This window comes from Paramormyrops kingsleyae, chromosome 23 (assembly GCF_048594095.1).
Source record: "Paramormyrops kingsleyae isolate MSU_618 chromosome 23, PKINGS_0.4, whole genome shotgun sequence".
Classification (NCBI taxonomy): domain Eukaryota; kingdom Metazoa; phylum Chordata; class Actinopteri; order Osteoglossiformes; family Mormyridae; genus Paramormyrops; species Paramormyrops kingsleyae.
In genome coordinates this window covers 9,864,975-9,873,209 of record NC_132819.1, presented here as the reverse complement: position 1 = coordinate 9,873,209, position 8,235 = coordinate 9,864,975, and the positions used below count along the sequence as shown (strand labels likewise).

The 8,235-nt window shown below is 44.7% G+C and overlaps 1 long non-coding RNA gene across 1 annotated transcript; it reads right to left on the bottom strand.

The window, feature by feature from the left end:
* Nucleotides 1-2,675: 2,675 nt before the first annotated feature.
* LOC111839676 (uncharacterized) lies at nucleotides 2,676-7,152 on the bottom strand. The gene is made up of 3 exons (XR_011985048.1): nucleotides 5,513-7,152; nucleotides 5,203-5,347; nucleotides 2,676-3,139 (listed from the first exon to the last, which is right to left on the bottom strand). It is a non-coding gene; the product is annotated as an uncharacterized lncRNA (long non-coding RNA).
* Between the last annotated feature and the right edge of the window lie 1,083 nt (nucleotides 7,153-8,235).

Sequence of the window (8,235 nt, the reverse complement as noted above, 5' to 3'; positions counted from 1 at the left end):
CATGCCTTTCTTTTGTTCTTTCTTGGAATGCGCCTGACTGCATTTCTTTGTGCTGTATTTCCTCATGCGTAGCCATACAGAATCGACACACGTGACTTACTGTAAAGCTTTCAAAGAATCCGCCCAAAGGATGAGCAGCAAGATTGTCAACAGCAACAAATGATACAGTTCCTCTAATGCTGGCTCCTAACTGCTCAACATACACACCTTGACTCTCAAGAGACACAAGGTCCTTAACAAGAGGGCGAAGGACTTCATCATAGCCATATTCCTTAATGGCGCTGACCTTGGACAGCAGTGCAAGCAGAATGGCATGAAGTGAGGAGCGATATTTGGGGTGGAGATTGCCAAGCAAATATGCCAAATAAATTCTGCATAGCATGTGCTTCTTCCTGGATGACCCTAGAGGGTTTGACACCTCAAGCCATCAATGTACAAGAACAGAGAAATTCTGAACTCTTGCTGAAAGGCACTTGGAAGACCTCGATGTGGAAGCGCTCCGGGCGGGTGTAGTCCACCGTCGGGGAGGCGGAATTCACCAGCACGGTGACGCTGTGATTGCGGTTCACCAGCTCCTCCAGCATGGCACGCATGTTGAGCCAGTGGCTGTACTCTCCTGGCACCACCAGCACATTGCCGCTCAGTGCGCCCTTAGAGCCACACAAAGCCACGCAAGTCACTAAAATGAAAGCGCTTACAGGAGTCATTTTCCGGACAGCAGTATTTTAGACTCGGTGGGAATCCAGCAGAGGAAGCAACGCAGAAATGGCTCCTAATCTGAATATTTTTGTCCACAACTAATTTAAGCAATTTTTTGTATTACTGCCACACTTACGGGTTGTTTCTGATCTACACAAAACTTGTTTCCATCCTGACAGAGACCAGGAAGATTCACTGAAATACAGAGAACAAAACGCCCCCCAGCTGTAAGCACACATACCCTCAGCGGCCAAAAATAGTGGAGCCCAGTTATAGTCATTGTTTGCGCTTGTAATGTTGTTTGCACAATAAATGCGATTGCTTCAGAGGTGGTACCAAAAACAAATCAGAACAGTGTGGAGTTAAGTGACCAAGCCTTCCCCATGATGTCACAGACCATCGTGGGTCTGCCTGCACAGGATAGATAGAGTATTCTTCAATTAAGCAGCGACAACATCGGGAAGAAGGGGGGATGACAAAAAGTCATCTAGACTATTCTAGTACCGCATTTTTCCTGATACATTTCCTGTATCACTTTGTGGGGGGGGGGGGGGGGGGTGCACTGATTAGAGCACATTGCCACACCCTCACAGGACAACCCACCTCAGGGATGAGAACCCCAGTGCAGCCATGGGGCGGGCGATACCTCAGCACCAGGCTAGTTTGAGTGGAATGGAACAGTGTGATATTTTTCTGGTGGCTGGAGTGTCAATCCTGCCACCAACCCCCAAATTCCTCCTGTAAGTTGGAGGACCTGCTTATAGGGCTGGATGTAGATTAACGTCATACCCAGGATAAAGAAATTGCAGGTTAAGGGCTTTGCTCAAGGGCCCAACAGAGCAGGATCACTCCTAGCATTTACAGGATTCAAACCAGCCACCCTCAGATTGCTGGCACAGATCTCCAGCCTCAGAACCACCGCCCAACCTAACCCAACCTAACCCAACCTAACCTGACCTGACCTGCACCTCCCATCACAGTCCAGAAGCTAAGTTTGGGTTCTACTGTTTAGGCATGTTTTAAATTAATATTATGCCTATAGTGCCCACTTCGTAACACAGGGCCGAGACTGAATACCCACCTGTCATTTCTGTAAGTATTCTATTATAATTTTATTGTCAATGTAGTTGCATGGATGTCGACCCCCTTTTTGGTGATGCAGGGAGGAACGTGTCTGGTTTCACCCAAAACTTTCATTAATCGGCAGAGAAACGCTTCGTCAGCACGTGACCCAGCAGCCATTTGGAAGCTGCTTTCAGCACAGAAGAGTCATGCTTTCATTTCGATTGCCGTTTTGGCTCTTGCCTTGTTATGATCAGTTGGTTAACTTTTTTTTTTTTTAAATCTTCTAAGACTAAGTCTTGTTGATTCACTATATGTATAACTGCTATGCTCAGTAAGTACTAATTTGAACAAAATTAAGGTTTACTATTTTAATTTAAATTAATTCATTAAAGTTGTTTGAAACTGAGTTTTTCTTACAGGATCCAGGGGACAGGAGTCTGTGAGCCAAACAGCTCCCTTGTACTTTATCATTCCACGTCAGTAAAACTAGATTTCTGGTGTGACACCTTCCATTCACTAAGTGTTGGTTCTGTCAGTCCCCTGTCCGACTCCATCCCTGCCTCCCTGTCTCTCCCATTTCCTTTTGTGTGACCCCTCGTATCCATTTGAAATTTTTTGCTAATTTTGTCTTTAATAAAATTTCCAACTCTGAGTCCACAGCTTGTGTACCTTCCGTCGCTCCCCTCGTCTCAGATTTTCTGTGTTGTTTTTAACAAGCACTAACCACAATACTCCTTACTCCAAAAAATATTGAGATTTCATTAGCATATATTGCTCAGGATTTCTTCAATCTTATTTAATATGAGGATTTTATTTTTACATCACACAATAGCACGAGAAATATGAAATATATTATTGCATTAAAAATGCATTGATATGTAGTCAAATTCAGAAGCTGAAAGATTTTCATATTGAATTCAAACTCAATTTTATTTTACAGAGTATAGATGTCAGTCTGCTTATATACAGTGATTTATGGGTAATCAGCTTGTAAAACTCTTACAAACACAAGGGTTTAAAACCCCTACTGCTGGTTATTTATCAGGTAAAAAAGGACAGATATTGTGATGGCAGGCCTCACACATGTAGATTTCTCCTATGTTGTCCTCTCCCCTCCCCCACAAAACTGTTGTTGCCATGGTCTATGCCACCCTCCTAGTTCTCCAAGTTGGTCCTGATATCATCAAAGAGGCGGCGCAGGACGTTCTCTATTTCCGCCTTGGGGAACACCGGCTGTTCATAATCACCCCTGCAATTGGGGCATCGCTGGCCAAAGAGCCGCATAATGATGTTTCTCTGCCTGCAGTAGCCGAAAAGGACTACAGCTTCGACTGAGGACCATGTCCTGAGACATCTGCTTCTGCTGCAGCTGAACCTGAAACGGGAGCCGTGAAGATTCTTTATCACCCACACTGTCGATGTCTGTGGCCGGGGCCTGCAGGTCCTCATACTGCTAAATGTATGAGCGATCATTCTGGACCAGTCACTCAGCACGCAAAATACCCTGTCGTCAATGTCCATTCCTCATATTACACTATTTAAATTATTCATATAATTATAAAATAATTATTACAGGTACTGAAAGGGTCATTGTAAATCAGTTGAGTAAAACGCAAGAACACATCTGTTGTCATGGACCGCTCTGAGGAAGCCCCGTTGACGTCACGCGGGGATTCCTTTTTGCGCCCTCGGGGTTTGCTGAGAAGTGAGTGTCGCAGCTACCGAACTGCTCGCTCCTCGCTGGCTCCGGGAACCGGGACAACCGGTTACAGCACGCCGCCCTCCGACAGCTGAAGCTCATCGGGTTTAATGGATAGTCTTTCTTATTCGCTTCTGGCGCGCCAGCCAGACATGAGATCTTCAGCTCTATTAGCGAGTTCTAACAGTTTTTTCCCGTATCCCAACCACCTGTCTAGACCTCTGCCCAGGGGCGCAGCCAAAGGGGTGGCAGGGGTGGCAATTGCCGCCCGCAACAGAGCCCTTGCCACCCCCAACAGAGCCCTTGCCACCCCCAGTGCCACCCGGCTGGAAATTAAAATTTGCCAATGAGGAAACCGGGCAAAGATTTGAGCGGAAAACTGTAATTTCTGAGTGCCCCTGAAGGCATCCCGACGTGGCAGTACCCTGTGCGTGCTGCCTACTGACATGTCATTGGCTAAAAGCTCTGGCAGTGGCACGCGTTTCTACATGATCCAAACCACACCCGCGGTATCGATAACAGCAGGAGTTAAGCAGGTATTTATAACATATTACACTGTATTACCTTCCTAATTAGAGGTGGTCACACACTTGCAGTACATAAAAAATAGCAGCATGAAAGTGTTGCGCACTGTCTGCGGATCCATGTCTCGTTTAAATTAGCCACGAGCCCTGCTCGTGCTGATATAGATCGTCTTTTAGACAGCGTCTTTGTACGTATGTATGTTTTAGTGCACATGCTGAATTATAGTGTTGTTCTATTATTTTATCAAAGCTAGCCCTTGCTTGAAGTCTGTGTGGTAAGTGTATATATGGAGAACCAATCATTAGTTTCCTACTGCATGTAAGCAGACTATTCATGTCATATTAAAGCTTTGAATCAGCTTCACTATACTGTAATGCGAGGGTTTAATTAGCTGCCTAGATTCATTAATTTCAATAATTAGGTTAGGCTTGGTCTTTATGATTGGTGTTTATGATTTTGTAAATGTTTGTTGTGTTTATTCAACAAACAATTACAAACTCATTGTTTATTATGAGTGTGTACCAGAAAAATATTTTTTTCCTTAATTTATCATATTTATATGGACCCCTCTGAGAAACCCTTGCTCACCCTTTGGCCACCCCTTAAATAAAAGTCTAGCTCCACCACTGCCTCTGCCTGCATGCTTGTACCCTGACTCTGATCTGTTTTCCCCGACTGCGATATCAGCCTTGCCCTATAAGTGCCGACGACGATCGCCTGATGAGCCTGCCTTGCCCCCTGGATTCCTACGAAGATCGCCCGACCCCCGCCTGTCTACCGACCACGAGCCCGGAAACATGATTCTGTTTTTTTTTTCCTCTGGATTACAGTCTGTTTAATAAAAACCGCTCGCACCTGACTGACCCACTGCAGTATACTCCCGCTTAATTCCTGACATCTGTTTATAAAGTCATAATTGTTCATAATTTTCGTGAAATTGAACATAGCTGTCTTCTCTAATTTGTTTTTGTCTTAGAACAATTGTAAAATTAAGTGGAAGTGTTGGAAATATAATTTGACAATGTGTTGGAAGTGTTGAAATACTCAATAAAGAAAACTTTAACAATAATCATGTCACGGCTGTTAGCAGACCAAATTCACTTTGTTTTTTTCTTATGGTCGTTTTTTGTAGTTTTAAGCTGGCATAATCACTATACATAGTAATAAATAAAACATCTAAAAACATGTCAGTTTCTGCGAAAAGGCGGCCTCACCTTCCATGAGCACTGTGATGCCATTTCCTCCAGCCTCTCATCGTCTCACCGTGAGACAGGTTGTTGCTGTAGTTCAGCGTCCAGTTATGAAGCAGCTCATGTTTCAGCTCATCGAAGGTTTCCGACCAGAGATTGGGAAGCTGACCTGATAGTTAAGGGTATAAAGTCAGACATACCAGCTTTATAATTATAAAAGATACGATGCCTGATTTATGTTTGTTGCTAAGAATTGTTCAACAACAGGAGAACGTTCAAAATATGAATTATTATTAATTAAAATATTAATTATTATTATTATTATTATATGAACCTGCAGCCATTTTGCACAACCTCCTCCTATCTAGAGAGCCCAAATCCCCGGTGTGTTATCTGTTCCTGACGATGACTGACTTTAGGCAGACAAAACAAAACCAATGGAGGACACAACTCTGCCTTAATGCGTAATCCAAACGATTGCGCCAGAATGTGGCGCTACCCTAGGAATTTCACCCAAGGAAATAACTACTCCTCCTCTAACACAATAAGGCAACCAGGTTCGGTATATGCCCTGGCAGGAGACGCGTTACCACTTAACATAATACTTTTATTACACAAACTCTACAAACACAGCAAAGCACAAAAGCTTCATCCCAATGACACCAAATAAGAGCTAGGGGTCAGATAGTGGGGAATAGATGGTCAAGGCGTAAGGGCTCCGTAAAACAGAAATAACCAGCAAAACTCACTCTAATCCAAAATAAACTCGCACAGCTCACATAGAAAACTCCAGTCCCCCCCCATACACTAACCCCACACTGGCCAGTTCTAAACAAACGCTAAAATGACCGGCCACACACACACACAAGTGGAAAAAAAGAACACTCCCATAAGATTGTGAAAAGAGAGAACAAAAGAATTCACATCAAACAAGATAATAAACACCAATAAACTCAACATAAGTTTAAACATTAAATACAAAACAACCACTTAACACAAAACACAATGAAAATGAAAAGAAACATAAAACCAAAACATAAACAGATCCAACAGAGTAGCAGTGGTCCTACAAATTTAGTCCCTGCAGCGTTAATCTTGCAGCCGTTAAATCGTCCAGACACCATCTATTAGAAAAGTAAATACAGTTTATGTGCCACAGCCAAAACGAAGGGCAAAACCGATAACTGTGAGGCATACATACAGTACCACTCAGGCAGCGCCCTCCATCACACGCAAGAGAGGAAAAGACCATACCGGTGTCACACTGGAAAAGAGACTGTTCTGCTACACGCTGCCTTCAGAGTTACTTCGCTGCACCACTATCGAAAGCAAACATACAGTCAATTGCAAAACGTAACGAATAGGAAGCAAAACAGCTGCTACTACTACCTTACTAACCGCAGTCGAAGGAAATGGGGTGACCCGGAAGTGGGCAGTATCAACGCCGACAAGTCAGGGACCTGTCATGCTGAGCACCAAAACCTTACATAAGGTGCCCTCATGTGGATAATTGATTAACAGACTGAGCACACAACACAACCCCACAAATCAAAGGATCTCCACCTGCTACATTGACATACATTTTATACTCATGTTAGATAAAACTGAGCAAATACATTGATGTAGGATTTCCAGCCTTCGCCCAACTTGGTTTTTAAATTTTCCAGTTTCGTTGCATGCATGCAATGTTACACACAATGTTAGTGTTGATTACCACAATCTTTGTTATCATTCTGAAATCCGGGAGCCCAGAACATGAACCAACTGAAACCATCATGTCCACACTATACTTCCAACCATCCATCCATGATCATGACCACTTAATCCCCACAGGGGGGCCCGGAGCCTATCCCAGGAACTACAGGCGCAGACAGGAACCAACCCTGGGTGAGTGCCAACACACCACAAGGCACACACACTCACAGAACTACAGGGCCATTTGAGACACGCCAATCAGCCCACCCTGCACGCCTTTGGACTGTGAGAGGACACCAGAGTCCCTGGTGAAAACCCATGCAAACACAGGGAGAGCGTGTGAACCCAGGACCTGTGATGAACAGTAAGGATGGAGGAGGCAGACCCCAAAATGCAGTGGCCAAAAGGTTTATTATTTAATAAACAAAGCAAACAAGTCCAAAAGGGAGATCCCAAAGAGAGGTCGGGATGCAGGCAGAAGTCGGTCACCGGTGAGATCAGTCCTACACGGAAGGATGAGATGGGGTGACGACGGGAAGGGAGGAACAGGATCGACGGGACAGCAGGGCAGGAAGGAGCAGGCAGGGCAGGGCAGGCAGGACACAGCATGCAGGGCAGGTAGGGAAGACAAGAGACAGAGAAAACGCTCAGTACAGCTCATTAGAAATGGCAAAAATATTTTGCACCAGTTTACCGGCGTAAGAAGGGGAACGATTAGTTGTTAATCATCTGCAGGTGCTTGGTCCCACCCGTGTGGGCATGACAGGACCTTCTTGCTATGAGGCAGCAGTGCTAACCACTGCGCCACCGTGTCACCAGTTGCACTATACTTAACATCATCTAAGCATGCAGAGGAGGCTACAAGGACTGTGCTCTGTCGGGCTCTGGACATTTTCAGAAAATGAAGAAATCATCACAGACTTCACTTTTGTAAGCTCAGTGGACAATTTAAAAAAGGAGGTGGCAGAGAGATGGAATGCCATCATTTTCTGATGCCTCACAGCTTGAGGGAGGGCTATGTTCTTGAAATTGTTGGTGTGACGGACAGCTTTTTCTTTCAAAGCGCATTGTCCACACCTGAGAAAGAGGCCCAAACACGTTAATGAGCTCTGAGTAATCTCCACATAGCAGTGCTTAGGTCAGGGGTGTCCAATCTTATCCGCAAAGGGCCGGTGTGTATGCAGGTTTTTGGGATAACCTGTAGGTCAGCTGTTCAAACCCAGGTGTGAGGACTCTTCAGCTAATCAGTCCTCTAATTAGTAATCTAATTAGGGAGTTGCAGCGAAAACCCGCACACACAGCGGCCCTTTGCGGATAAGATTGGACACCCCTGGCTTAGGTCATAGTCTTTCGTCTGGGAAT